The sequence below is a fragment of the Rhododendron vialii genome, chromosome 7a, assembly GCF_030253575.1.
Source record: "Rhododendron vialii isolate Sample 1 chromosome 7a, ASM3025357v1".
Classification (NCBI taxonomy): Eukaryota; Viridiplantae; Streptophyta; class Magnoliopsida; order Ericales; family Ericaceae; genus Rhododendron; species Rhododendron vialii.
This window is the reverse complement of record NC_080563.1, coordinates 22843103-22859122: the sequence shown is the minus strand read 5'-3', so window position 1 is coordinate 22859122 and position 16020 is coordinate 22843103.

Sequence of the window (16020 nt, the reverse complement as noted above, 5' to 3'; positions counted from 1 at the left end):
GAAGTACTCGTACGGTATTGCACCGTTTTCGTGTGGTTTGGTACCGTATGGATGTACTCGTACGGTATTGCACCGTTTTGGTGTGGTTTGGTACCGTATGGATGTACTCGTACGGTATTGCACCGTTTTGGTGTGGTTTGGTACCGTATGGATGTACTCGTACAGTATTGCACCGTTTTGGTGTGGGTTGGTACCGTATGGATGTACTCGTACGGAATTGCACCGTTTTGGTGTGGTTTGGTACCGTAACGAAGTACTCGTACGGTATTGTACCGTTTTGGTGTGGTTTGGTACCGTAACGAAGTACTCGTACGGTATTGCACCGTTTTGGTGTGGTTTGGTACCGTATGGATGTACTCGTACGGTATTGCACCGTTTTGGTGTGGTTTGGTACCGTATGGATGTACTCGTACGGTATTGCACCGTTTTGGTGTGGTTTGGTACCGTAACGAAGTACTCGTACGGTATTGTACCGTTTTGGTGTGGTTTGGTACCGTAACGAAGTACTCGTACGGTATTGCACCGTTTTGGTGTGGTTTGGTACTGTATGGATGTACTCGTACGGTATTGCACCGTTTTGGTGTGGTTTGGTACGGTATGGATGTACTCGTACGGTATTGCACCGTTTTTGTGTGGTTTGGTACCGTATGGATGTGCTCGTACGGTATTGCACCGTTTTGGTGTGGTTTGGTACCGTATGGATGTACTCGTACGGTATTGCACCGTTTTGGTGTGGTTTGGTACCGTAACGAAGTACTCGTACGGTATTGTACCGTTTTGGTGTGGTTTGGTACCGTAACGAAGTGCTCGTACGGTATTGCACCGTTTTTGTGTGGTTTGGTACTGTATGGATGTACTCGTACGGTATTGCACCGTTTTGGTGTGGTTTGGTACCGTATGGATGTACTCGTACGGTATTGCACCGTTTTTGTGTGGTTTGGTACCGTATGGATGTACTCGTACGGTATTGCACCGTTTTGGTGTGGTTTGGTACCGTATGGATGTACTCGTACGGTATTGCACCGTTTTGGTGTGGTTTGGTACCGTAACGAAGTACTCGTACGGTATTGTACCGTTTTGGTGTGGTTTGGTACCGTAACGAAGTACTCGTACGGTATTGCACCGTTTTGGTGTGGTTTGGTACCGTATGGATGTACTCGTACGGTATTGCACCGTTTTGGTGTGGTTTGGTACCGTATGGATGTACTCGTACGGTATTGCACCGTTTTGGTACCGTATGGATGTACTCGTACGGTATTGCACCGTTTTTGTGTGGTTTGGTACCGTATGGATGTACTCGTACGGTATTGTACCGTTTTGGTGTGGTTTGGTACCGTAACGAAGTACTCGTACGGTATTGCACCGTTTTGGTTTGGTTTGGTACCGTATGGATGTACTCGTACGGTATTGCACCGTTTTGGTTTTGTTTGGTACCGTAACGAAGTACTCGTACGGTATTGGACCGTTTTGGTTTGGTTTGGTAGCGTAACGAAGTACTCGTACGGTATTGTACCGTTTTGGTGTGGTTTGGTACCGTAACGAAGTACTCGTACGGTATTGCACCGTTTTGGTGTGGTTTGGTACCGTATGGATGTACTCGTACGGTATTGCACCGTTTTGGTGTGGTTTGGTACCGTATGGATGTACTCGTACGGTATTGCACCGTTTTTGTGTGGTTTGGTACCTTATGGATGTACTCGTACGGTATTGCACCGTTTTGGTGTGGTTTGGTACCGTAACGAAGTACTCGTACGGCATTGCACCGTTTTGGTGTGGTTTGGTACCGTAACGAAGTACTCGTACGGTATTGCACCGTTTTGGTGTGGTTTGGTACCGTATGGATGTACTCGTACGGTATTGCACCGTTTTGGTGTGGTTTGGTACCGTATGGATGTACTCGTACGGTATTTCACCGTTTTTGTGTGGTTTGGTACCTTATGGATGTACTCGTACGGTATTGCACCGTTTTGGTGTGGTTTGGTACCGTATGGATGTACTCGTACGGTATTGAACCGTTTTGGTGTGGTTTGGTACCGTATGGATGTACTCGTACGGTATTGCACCGTTTTTGTGTGGTTTGGTACCGTATGGATGTACTCGTACGGTATTGGACCGTTTTGGTGTGGTTTGGTACCGTAACGAAGTACTCGTACGGTATTGCACCGTTTTGGTTTGGTTTGGTACCGTATGGATGTACTCGTACGGTATTGCACCGTTTTGGTTTTGTTTGGTACCGTAACGAAGTACTCGTACGGTATTGGACCGTTTTGGTTTGGTTTGGTAGCGTAACGAAGTACTCGTACGGTATTGTACCGTTTTGGTGTGGTTTGGTACCGTAACGAAGTACTCGTACGGTATTGCACCGTTTTGGTGTGGTTTGGTACCGTATGGATGTACTCGTACGGTATTGCACCGTTTTGGTGTGGTTTGGTACCGTATGGATGTACTCGTATGGTATTGCACCGTTTTGGTGTGGTTTGGTACCGTATGGATGTACTCGTACGGTATTGCACCGTTTTGGTGTGGTTTGGTACCGTAACGAAGTACTCGTACGGCATTGCACCGTTTTGGTGTGGTTTGGTACCGTAACGAAGTACTCGTACGGTATTGCACCGTTTTGGTGTGGTTTGGTACCGTATGGATGTACTCGTACGGTATTGCACCGTTTTGGTGTGGTTTGGTACGGTATGGATGTACTCGTACGGTATTGCACCGTTTTTGTGTGGTTTGGTACCTTATGGATGTACTAGTACGGTATTGCACCGTTTTGGTGTGGTTTGGTACCGTATGGATGTACTCGTACGGTATTGCACCGTTTTGGTGTGGTTTGGTACCGTATGGATGTACTCGTACGGTATTGCACCGTTTTTGTGTGGTTTGGTACCTTATGGATGTACTCGTACGGTATTGCACCGTTTTGGTGTGGTTTGGTACCGTATGGATGTACTCGTACGGTATTGCACCGTTTTGGTGTGGTTTGGTACCGTATGGATGTACTCGTACGGTATTGCACCGTTTTTGTGTGGTTTGGTACCGTATGGATGTACTCGTACGGTATTGTACCGTTTTGGTGTGGTTTTGTACCGTAACGAAGTACTCGTACGGTATTGCACCGTTTTGGTGTGGTTTGGTACCGTATGGATGTACTCGTACGGTATTGCACCGTTTTGGTTTTGTTTGGTACCGTAACGAAGTACTCGTACGGTATTGGACCGTTTTGGTTTGGTTTGGTAGCGTAACGAAGTACTCGTACGGTATTGTACCGTTTTGGTGTGGTTTGGTACCGTAACGAAGTACTCGTACGGTATTGCACCGTTTTGGTGTGGTTTGGTACCGTATGGATGTACTCGTACGGTATTGCACCGCTTTGGTTTTGTTTGGTACCGTAACGAAGTACTCGTACGGTATTGGACCGTTTTGGTTTGGTTTGGTAGCGTAACGAAGTACTCGTACGGTATTGTACCGTTTTGGTGTGGTTTGGTACCGTAACGAAGTACTCGTACGGTATTGCACCGTTTTGGTGTGGTTTGGTACCGTATGGATGTACTCGTACGGTATTGCACCGTTTTGGTGTCGTTTGGTACCGTATGGATGTACTCGTACGGTATTGCACCGTTTTGGTGTGGTTTGGTACCGTACGGATGTACTCGTACGGTATTGTACCGTTTTGGTGTGGTTTGGTACCGTAACGAAGTACTCGTACGGTATGGCACCGTTTTGGTGTGGTTTGGTACCGTATGGATGTACTCGTACGGTATTGCACCGTTTTGGTGTGGTTTGGTACCGTATGGATGTACTCCTACGGTATTGCACCGTTTTGGTGTGGTTTGGTACCGTAACGAAGTACTCGTACGGCATTGCACCGTTTTGGTGTGGTTTGGTACCGTAACGAAGTACTCGTACGGTATTGCACCGTTTTGGTGTGGTTTGGTACCGTATGGATGTACTCGTACGGTATTGCACCGTTTTGGTGTGGTTTGGTACCGTATGGATGTACTCGTACGGTATTGCACCGTTTTTGTGTGGTTTGGTACCTTATGGATGTACTCATACGGTATTGCACCGTTTTGGTGTGGTTTGGTACCGTATGGATGTACTCGTACGGTATTGCACCGTTTTGGTACCGTATGGATGTACTCGTACGGTATTGCACCGTTTTTGTGTGGTTTGGTACCGTATGGATGTACTCGTACGGTATTGTACCGTTTTGGTGTGGTTTGGTACCGTAACGAAGTACTCGTACGGTATTGCACCGTTTTGGTTTGGTTTGGTACCGTATGGATGTACTCGTACGGTATTGCACCGTTTTGGTTTTGTTTGGTACCGTAACGAAGTACTCGTACGGTATTGGACCGTTTTTGTTTGGTTTGGTAGCGTAACAAAGTACTCGTACGGTATTGTACCGTTTTGGTGTGGTTTGGTACCGTAACGAAGTACTCGTACGGTATTGCACCGTTTTGGTGTGGTTTGGTACCGTATGGATGTACTCGTACGGTATTGCACCGTTTTGGTGTGGTTTGGTACCGTATGGATGTACTCGTACGGTATTGCACCGTTTTTGTGTGGTTTGGTACCTTATGGATGTACTCGTACGGTATTGCACCGTTTTGGTGTGGTTTGGTACCGTAACGAAGTACTCGTACGGCATTGCACCGTTTTTGTGTGGTTTGGTACCGTAATGAAGTACTCGTACGGTATTGCACCGTTTTGGTGTGGTTTGGTACCGTATGGATGTACTCGTACGGTATTGCACCGTTTTGGTGTGGTTTGGTACCGTATGGATGTACTCGTACGGTATTGCACCGTTTTGGTGTGGTTTGGTACCGTATGGATGTACTCGTACGGTATTGCACCGTTTTTGTGTGGTTTGGTACCTTATGGATGTACTCGTACGGTATTGCACCGTTTTGGTGTGGTTTGGTACCGTATGGATGTACTCGTACGGTATTGCACCGTTTTGGTACCGTATGGATGTACTCTTACGGTATTGCACCGTTTTTGTGTGGTTTGGTACCGTATGGATGTACTCGTACGGTATTGTACCGTTTTGGTGTGGTTTGGTACCGTAACGAAGTACTGTACGGTATTGCACCGTTTTGGTTTGGTTTGGTACCGTATGGATGTACTCGTACGGTATTGCACCGTTTTGGTTTTGTTTGGTACCGTAACGAAGTACTCGTACGGTATTGGACCGTTTTGGTTTGGTTTGGTAGCGTAACGAAGTACTCGTACGGTATTGTACCGTTTTGGTGTGGTTTGGTACCGTAACGAAGTACTCGTACGGTATTGCACCGTTTTGGTGTGGTTTGGTACCGAATGGATGTGCTCGTACGGTATTGCACCGTTTTGGTGTGGTTTGGTACCGTATGGATGTACTCGTATGGTATTGCACCGTTTTGGTGTGGTTTGGTACCGTATGGATGTACTCGTACGGTATTGCACCGTTTTGGTGTGATTTGGTACCGTAACGAAGTACTCGTACGGCATTGCACCGTTTTGGTGTGGTTTGGTACCGTAACGAAGTACTCGTACGGTATTGCACCGTTTTGGTGTGGTTTGGTACCGTATGGATGTACTCGTACGGTATTGCACCGTTTTGGTGTGGTTTGGTACCGTATGGATGTACTCGTACGGTATTGCACCGTTTTGGTGTGGTTTGGTACCGTATGGATGTACTCGTACGGTATTGCACCGTTTTTGTGTGGTTTGGTACCTTATGGATGTACTAGTACGGTATTGCACCGTTTTGGTGTGGTTTGGTACCGTATGGATGTACTCGTACGGTATTGCACCGTTTTGGTGTGGTTTGGTACCGTATGGATGTACTCGTACGGTATTGCACCGTTTTTGTGTGGTTTGGTACCTTATGGATGTACTCGTACGGTATTGCACCGTTTTGGTGTGGTTTGGTACCGTATGGATGTACTCGTACGGTATTGCACCGTTTTGGTGTGGTTTGGTACCGTATGGATGTACTCGTACGGTATTGAACCGTTTTTGTGTGGTTTGGTACCTTATGGATGTACTCGTACGGTATTGCACCGTTTTGGTGTGGTTTGGTACCGTAACGAAGTACTCGTACGGCATTGCACCGTTTTGGTGTGGTTTGGTACCGTATGGATGTACTCGTACGGTATTGCACCGTTTTGGTGTGGTTTGGTACCGTATGGATGTACTCGTACGGTATTGCACCGTTTTTGTGTGGTTTGGTACCTTATGGATGTACTAGTACGGTATTGCACCGTTTTGGTGTGGTTTGGTACCGTATGGATGTACTCGTACGGTATTGCACCGTTTTGGTGTGGTTTGGTACCGTATGGATGTACTCGTACGGTATTGCACCATTTTTGTGTGGTTTGGTACCTTATGGATGTACTCGTACGGTATTGCACCGTTTTGGTGTGGTTTGGTACCGTATGGATGTACTCGTACGGTATTGCACCGTTTTGGTGTGGTTTGGTACCGTATGGATGTACTCGTACGGTATTGAACCGTTTTTGTGTGGTTTGGTACCTTATGGATGTACTCGTACGGTATTGCACCGTTTTGGTGTGGTTTGGTACCGTATGGATGTACTCGTACGGTATTGCACCGTTTTGGTACCGTATGGATGTACTCTTACGGTATTGCACCGTTTTTGTGTGGTTTGGTACCGTATGGATGTACTCGTACGGTATTGTACCGTTTTGGTGTGGTTTGGTACCGTAACGAAGTACTGTACGGTATTGCACCGTTTTGGTGTGGTTTGGTACCGTATGGATGTACTCGTACGGTATTGCACCGTTTTGGTTTGGTTTGGTACCGTATGGATGTACTCGTACGGTATTGCACCGTTTTTGTGTGGTTTGGTACCTTATGGATGTACTCGTACGGTATTGCACCGTTTTGGTGTGGTTTGGTACCGTATGGATGTACTCGTACGGTATTGCACCGTTTTGGTGTGGTTTGGTACCGTATGGATGTACTCGTACGGTATTGCACCGTTTTTGTGTGGTTTGGTACCGTATGGATGTACTCGTACGGTATTGTACCGTTTTGGTGTGGTTTGGTACCGTAACGAAGTACTCGTACGGTATTGCACCGTTTTGGTTTGGTTTGGTACCGTATGGATGTACTCGTACGGTATTGCACCGTTTTGGTTTTGTTTGGTACCGTAACGAAGTACTCGTACGGTATTGGACCGTTTTGGTTTGGTTTGGTAGCGTAACGAAGTACTCGTACGGTATTGTACCGTTTTGGTGTGGTTTGGTACAGTAACGAAGTACTCGTACGGTATTGCACCGTTTTGGTGTGGTTTGGTACCGTATGGATGTACTCGTACGGTATTGCACCGTTTTGGTGTGGTTTGGTACCGTATGGATGTACTCGTATGGTATTGCACCGTTTTGGTGTGGTTTGGTACCGTATGGATGTACTCGTACGGTATTGCACCGTTTTGGTGTTGTTTGGTACCGTAACGAAGTACTCGTACGGCATTGCACCGTTTTGGTGTGGTTTGGTACCGTAACGAAGTACTCGTACGGTATTGCACCGTTTTGGTGTGGTTTGGTACCGTATGGATGTACTCGTACGGTATTGCACCGTTTTGGTGTGGTTTGGTACCGTATGGATGTACTCGTACGGTATTGCACCGTTTTTGTGTGGTTTGGTACGTTATGGATGTACTAGTACGGTATTGCACCGTTTTGGTGTGGTTTGGTACCGTATGGATGTACTCGTACGGTATTGCACCGTTTTGGTGTGGTTTGGTACCGTATGGATGTACTCGTACGGTATTGCACCGTTTTTGTGTGGTTTGGTACCTTATGGATGTACTCGTACGGTATTGCACCGTTTTGGTGTGGTTTGGTACCGTATGGATGTACTCGTACGGTATTGCACCGTTTTGGTGTGGTTTGGTACCGTATGGATGTACTCGTACGGTATTGCACCGTTTTTGTGTGGTTTGGTACCGTATGGATGTACTCGTACGGTATTGTACCGTTTTGGTGTGGTTTGGTACCGTAACGAAGTACTCGTACGGTATTGCACCGTTTTGGTGTGGTTTGGTACCGTATGGATGTACTCGTACGGTATTGCACCGTTTTTGTTTTGTTTGGTACCGTAACGAAGTACTCGTACGGTATTGGACCGTTTTGGTTTGGTATGGTAGCGTAACGAAGTACTCGTACGGTATTGTACCGTTTTGGTGTGGTTTGGTACCGTAACGAAGTACTCGTACGGTATTGCACCGTTTTGGTGTGGTTTGGTACCGTATGGATGTACTCGTACGGTATTGCACCGCTTTGGTTTTGTTTGGTACCGTAACGAAGTACTCGTACGGTATTGGACCGTTTTGGTTTGGTTTGGTAGCGTAACGAAGTACTCGTACGGTATTGTACCGTTTTGGTGTGGTTTGGTACCGTAACGAAGTACTCGTACGGTATTGCACCGTTTTGGTGTGGTTTGGTACCGTATGGATGTACTCGTACGGTATTGCACCGTTTTGGTGTCGTTTGGTACCGTATGGATGTACTCGTACGGTATTGCACCGTTTTGGTGTGGTTTGGTACCGTACGGATGTACTCGTACGGTATTGTTCCGTTTTAGTGTGGTTTGGTACCGTAACGAAGTACTCGTACGGTATGGCACCGTTTTGGTGTGGTTTGGTACCGTATGGATGTACTCGTACGGTATTGCACCGTTTTGGTGTGGTTTGGTACCGTATGGATGTACTCGTACGGTATTGCACCGTTTTGGTGTGGTTTGGTACCGTAACGATGTACTCGTACGGCATTGCACCGTTTTGGTGTGGTTTGGTACCGTAACGAAGTACTCGTACGGTATTGCACCGTTTTGGTGTGGTTTGGTACCGTATGGATGTACTCGTACGGTATTGCACCGTTTTTGTGTGGTTTGGTACCTTATGGATGTACTCGTACGGTATTGCACCGTTTTGGTGTGGTTTGGTACCGTATGGATGTACTCGTACGGTATTGCACCGTTTTGGTACCGTATGGATGTACTCGTACGGTATTGCACCGTTTTTGTGTGGTTTGGTACCTTATGGATGTACTCGTACGGTATTGCACCGTTTTGGTGTGGTTTGGTACCGTATGGATGTACTCGTACGGTATTGCACCGTTTTGGTACCGTATGGATGTATTCGTACGGTATTGCACCGTTTTTGTGTGGTTTGGTACCGTATGGATGTACTCGTACGGTATTGCACCGCTTTGGTTTTGTTTGGTACCGTAACGAAGTACTCGTACGGTATTGGACCGTTTTGGTTTGGTTTGGTAGCGTAACGAAGTACTCGTACGGTATTGTACCGTTTTGGTGTGGTTTGGTACCGTAACGAAGTACTCGTACGGTATTGCACCGTTTTGGTGTGGTTTGGTACCGTATGGATGTACTCGTACGGTATTGCACCGTTTTGGTGTCGTTTGGTACCGTATGGATGTACTCGTACGGTATTGCACCGTTTTGGTGTGGTTTGGTACCGTACGGATGTACTCGTACGGTATTGTACCGTTTTGGTGTGGTTTGGTACCGTAACGAAGTACTCGTACGGTATGGCACCGTTTTGGTGTGGTTTGGTACCGTATGGATGTACTCGTACGGTATTGCACCGTTTTGGTGTGGTTTGGTACCGTATGGATGTACTCGTACGGTATTGCACCGTTTTGGTGTGGTTTGGTACCGTAACGAAGTACTCGTACGGCATTGCACCGTTTTGGTGTGGTTTGGTACCGTAACGAAGTACTCGTACGGTATTGCACCGTTTTGGTGTGGTTTGGTACCGTATGGATGTACTCGTACGGTATTGCACCGTTTTGGTGTGGTTTGGTACCGTATGGATGTACTCGTACGGTATTGCACCGTTTTTGTGTGGTTTGGTACCTTATGGATGTACTCGTACGGTATTGCACCGTTTTGGTGTGGTTTGGTACCGTATGGATGTACTCGTACGGTATTGCACCGTTTTGGTACCGTATGGATGTACTCGTACGGTATTGCACCGTTTTTGTGTGGTTTGGTACCGTATGGATGTACTCGTACGGTATTGTACCGTTTTGGTGTGGTTTGGTACCGTAACGAAGTACTCGTACGGTATTGCACCGTTTTGGTTTGGTTTGGTACCGTATGGATGTACTCGTACGGTATTGCACCGTTTTGGTTTTGTTTGGTACCGTAACGAAGTACTCGTACGGTATTGGACCGTTTTGGTTTGGTTTGGTAGCGTAACGATGTACTCGTACGGTATTGTACCGTTTTGGTGTGGTTTGGTACCGTAACGAAGTACTCGTACGGTATTGCACCGTTTTGGTGTGGTTTGGTACCGTATGGATGTACTCGTACGGTATTGCACCGTTTTGGTGTCGTTTGGTACCGTAAGGATGTACTCGTACGGTATTGCACCGTTTTGGTGTGGTTTGGTACCGTACGGATGTACTCGTACGGTATTGTACCGTTTTGGTGTGGTTTGGTACCGTAACGAAGTACTCGTACGGTATGGCACCGTTTTGGTGTGGTTTGGTACCGTATGGATGTACTCGTACGGTATTGCACCGTTTTGGTGTGGTTTGGTACCGTATGGATGTACTCGTACGGTATTGCACCGTTTTGGTGTGGTTTGGTACCGTAACGAAGTACTCGTACGGCATTGCACCGTTTTGGTGTGGTTTGGTACCGTAACGAAGTACTCGTACGGTATTGCACCGTTTTGGTGTGGTTTGGTACCGTATGGATGTACTCGTACGGTATTGCACCGTTTTGGTGTGGTTTGGTACCGTATGGATGTATTCGTACGGTATTGCACCGTTTTTGTGTGGTTTGGTACCGTATGGATGTACTCGTAAGGTATTGTACCGTTTTGGTGTGGTTTGGTACCGTAACGAAGTACTCGTACGGTATTGCACCGTTTTGGTTTGGTTTGGTACCGTATGGATGTACTCGTACGGTATTGCACCGTTTTGGTTTTGTTTGGTACCGTAACGAAGTACTCGTACGGTATTGGACCGTTTTGGTTTGGTTTGGTAGCGTAACGAAGTACTCGTACGGTATTGTACCGTTTTGGTGTGGTTTGGTACCGTAACGAAGTACTCGTACGGTATTGCACCGTTTTGGTGTGGTTTGGTACCGTATGGATGTACTCGTACGGTATTGCACCGTTTTGGTGTGGTTTGGTACCGTATGGATGTACTCGTACGGTATAGCACCGTTTTTGTGTGGTTTGGTACCTTATGGATGTACTCGTACGGTATTGCACCGTTTTGGTGTGGTTTGGTACCGTAACGAAGTACTCGTACGGCATTGCACCGTTTTGGTGTGGTTTGGTACCGTAACGAAGTACTCGTACGGTATTGCACCGTTTTGGTGTGGTTTGGTACCGTATGGATGTACTCGTACGGTATTGCACCGTTTTGGTGTGGTTTGGTACCGTATGGATGTACTCGTACGGTATTGCACCGTTTTTGTGTGGTTTGGTACCTTATGGATGTACTCGTACGGTATTGCACCGTTTTGGTGTGGTTTGGTACCGTATGGATGTACTCGTACGGTATTGCACCGTTTTGGTGTGGTTTGGTACCGTATGGATGTACTCGTACGGTATTGCACCGTTTTTGTGTGGTTTGGTACCGTATGGATGTACTCGTACGGTATTGTACCGTTTTGGTATGGTTTGGTACCGTATGGATGTACTCGTACGGTATTGTACCGTTTTGGTGTGGTTTGGTACCGTAACGAAGTACTCGTACGGTATTGCACCGTTTTGGTGTGGTTTGGTACCGTATGGATGTACTCGTACGGTATTGCACCGTTTTGGTGTGGTTTGGTACCGTATGGATGTACTCGTATGGTATTGCACCGTTTTGGTGTGGTTTGGTACCGTATGGATGTACTCGTACGGTATTGCACCGTTTTGGTGTGGTTTGGTACCGTAACGAAGTACTCGTACGGCATTGCACCGTTTTGGTGTGGTTTGGTACCGTAACGAAGTACTCGTACGGTATTGCACCGTTTTGGTGTGGTTTGGTACCGTATGGATGTACTCGTACGGTATTGCACCGTTTTGGTACCGTATGGATGTATTCGTACGGTATTGCACCGTTTTTGTGTGGTTTGGTACCGTATGGATGTACTCGTACGGTATTGCACCGCTTTGGTTTTGTTTGGTACCGTAACGAAGTACTCGTACGGTATTGGACCGTTTTGGTTTGGTTTGGTAGCGTAACGAAGTACTCGTACGGTATTGTACCGTTTTGGTGTGGTTTGGTACCGTAACGAAGTACTCGTACGGTATTGCACCGTTTTGGTGTGGTTTGGTACCGTATGGATGTACTCGTACGGTATTGCACCGTTTTGGTGTCGTTTGGTACCGTATGGATGTACTCGTACGGTATTGCACCGTTTTGGTGTGGTTTGGTACCGTACGGATGTACTCGTACGGTATTGTACCGTTTTGGTGTGGTTTGGTACCGTAACGAAGTACTCGTACGGTATGGCACCGTTTTGGTGTGGTTTGGTACCGTATTGATGTACTCGTACGGTATTGCACCGTTTTGGTGTGGTTTGGTACCGTATGGATGTACTCGTACGGTATTGCACCGTTTTGGTGTGGTTTGGTACCGTAACGAAGTACTCGTACGGCATTGCACCGTTTTGGTGTGGTTTGGTACCATAACGAAGTACTCGTACGGTATTGCACCGTTTTGGTGTGGTTTGGTACCGTATGGATGTACTCGTACGGTATTGCACCGTTTTGGTGTGGTTTGGTACCGTATGGATGTACTCGTACGGTATTGCACCGTTTTTGTGTGGTTTGGTACCTTATGGATGTACTCGTACGGTATTGCACCGTTTTGGTGTGGTTTGGTACCGTATGGATGTACTCGTACGGTATTGCACCGTTTTGGTACCGTATGGATGTACTCGTACGGTATTGCACCGTTTTTGTGTGGTTTGGTACCGTATGGATGTACTCGTACGGTATTGTACCGTTTTGGTGTGGTTTGGTACCGTAACGAAGTACTCGTACGGTATTGCACCGTTTTGGTTTGGTTTGGTACCGTATGGATGTACTCGTACGGTATTGCACCGTTTTGGTTTTGTTTGGTACCGTAACGAAGTACTCGTACGGTATTGGACCGTTTTGGTTTGGTTTGGTAGCGTAACGAAGTACTCGTACGGTATTGTACCGTTTTGGTGTGGTTTGGTACCGTAACGAAGTACTCGTACGGTATTGCACCGTTTTGGTGTGGTTTGGTACCGTATGGATGTACTCGTACGGTATTGCACCGTTTTGGTGTGGTTTGGTACCGTATGGATGTACTCGTACGGTATTGCACCGTTTTTGTGTGGTTTGGTACCTTATGGATGTACTCGTACGGTATTGCACCGTTTTGGTGTGGTTTGGTACCGTAACGAAGTACTCGTACGGCATTGCACCGTTTTGGTGTGGTTTGGTACCGTAACGAAGTACTCGTACGGTATTGCACCGTTTTGGTGTTGTTTGGTACCGTATGGATGTACTCGTACGGTATTGCACCGTTTTGGTGTGGTTTGGTACCGTATGGATGTACTCGTACGGTATTGCACCGTTTTTGTGTGGTTTTGTACCTTATGGATGTACTCGTACGGTATTGCACCGTTTTGGTGTGGTTTGGTACCGTATGGATGTACTCGTACGGTATTGCACCGTTTTGGTGTGGTTTGGTACCGTATGGATGTACTCGTACGGTATTGCACCGTTTTTGTGTGGTTTGGTACCGTATGGATGTACTCGTACGGTATTGTACCGTTTTGGTGTGGTTTGGTACCGTAACGAAGTACTCGTACGGTATTGCACCGTTTTGGTTTGGTTTGGTACCGTATGGATGTACTCGTACGGTATTGCACCGTTTTGGTTTTGTTTGGTACCGTAACGAAGTACTCGTACGGTATTGGACCGTTTTGGTTTGGTTTGGTAGCGTAACGAAGTACTCGTACGGTATTGTACCGTTTTGGTGTGGTTTGGTACCGTAACGAAGTACTCGTACGGTATTGCACCGTTTTGGTGTGGTTTGGTACCGTATGGATGTACTCGTACGGTATTGCACCGTTTTGGTGTGGTTTGGTACCGTATGGATGTACTCGTAAGGTATTGCACCGTTTTGGTGTGGTTTGGTACTGTATGGATGTACTCGTACGGTATTGCACCGTTTTGGTGTGGTTTGGTACCGTAACGAAGTACTCGTACGGCATTGCACCGTTTTGGTGTGGTTTGGTACCGTAACGAAGTACTCGTACGGTATTGCACCGTTTTGGTGTGGTTTGGTACCGTATGGATGTACTCGTACGGTATTGCACCGTTTTGGTGTGGTTTGGTACCGTATGGATGTACTCGTACGGTATTGCACCGTTTTTGTGTGGTTTGGTACCTTATGGATGTACTCGTACGGTATTGCACCGTTTTGGTGTGGTTTGGTACCGTATGGATGTACTCGTACGGTATTGCACCGTTTTGGTGTGGTTTGGTACCGTATGGATGTACTCGTACGGTATTGCACCATTTTTGTGTGGTTTGGTACCGTATGGATGTACTCGTACGGTATTGTACCGTTTTGGTGTGGTTTGGTACCGTAACGAAGTACTCGTACGGTATTGCACCGTTTTGGTGTGGTTTGGTACCGTATGGATGTACTCGTACGGTATTGCACCGTTTTGGTTTTGTTGGGTACCGTAACGAAGTACTCGTACGGTATTGGACCGTTTTGGTTTGGTTTGGTAGCGTAACGAAGTACTCGTACGGTATTGTACCGTTTTGGTGTGGTTTGGTACCGTAACAAAGTACTCGTACGGTATTGCACCGTTTTGGTGAGGTTTGGTACCGTATGGATGTACTCGTACAGTATTGCACCGTTTTGGTGTGGTTCGGTACCGTATGGATGTACTCCTACGGTATTGCACCGTTTTGGTGTGGTTCGGTACCGTATGGATGTACTCGTACGGTATTGCACCGTTTTCGTGTGGTTTGGTACCGTATGGATGTACTCGAACGGTATTGCACCGTTTTGATGTGGTTTGGTACCGTATGGATGTACTCGTACGGTATTGCAACGTTTTTGTGTGGTTTGGTACCGTAACAAAGTACTCGTATGGTATTGCACCGTTTTGGTGTGGTTTGGTACCGTATGGATGTACTCGTACGGTATTGCACCGTTTTTCTGTGGTTTGGTACCGTAACGAAGTACTCGTATGGTATTGTACCGTTTTGGTGTGGTTTGATACCGTAACGAAGTACTCGTACGGTATTGCACCGTTTTGGTGTGGTTTGGTACCGTATGGATGTACTCGTACGGTATTGCACCGTTTTTGTTTTGTTTGGTACCGTAACGAAGTACTCGTACGGTATTGTACCGTTTTGGAGTGGTTTGGTAGCGTAACGAAGTACTCGTACGGTATTGTACCGTTTTGGTGTGGTTTGGTACCGTAACGAAGTACTCGTACGGTATTGCACCGTTTTGGTGTGGTTTGGTACCGTATGGATGTACTCGTACGGTATTGCACCGTTTTGGTGTGGTTTGGTACCGTACGGATGTACTCGTACGGTATTGTACCGTTTTGGTGTGGTTTGGTACCGTAACGAAGTACTCGTACGGTATGGCACCGTTTTGGTGTGGTTTTGTACCGTATGGATGTACTCGTACGGTATTGCACCGTTTTGGTGTGGTTTGGTACCGTATGGATGTACTCGTACGGTATTGCACCGTTTTGGTGTGGTTTGGTACCGTAACGAAGTACTCGTACGGCATTGCACCGTTTTGGTGTGGTTTGGTACCGTAACGAAGTACTCGTACGGTATTGCACCGTTTTGGTGTGGTTTTGTACCGTATGGATGTACTCGTACGGTATTGCACCGTTTTGGTGTGGTTTGGTACCGTATGGATGTACTCGTACGGTATTGCACCGTTTTTGTGTGGTTTGGTACCTTATGGATGTACTCGTACGGTATTGCACCGTTTTGGTGTGGTTTGGTACCGTATGGATGTACTCGTA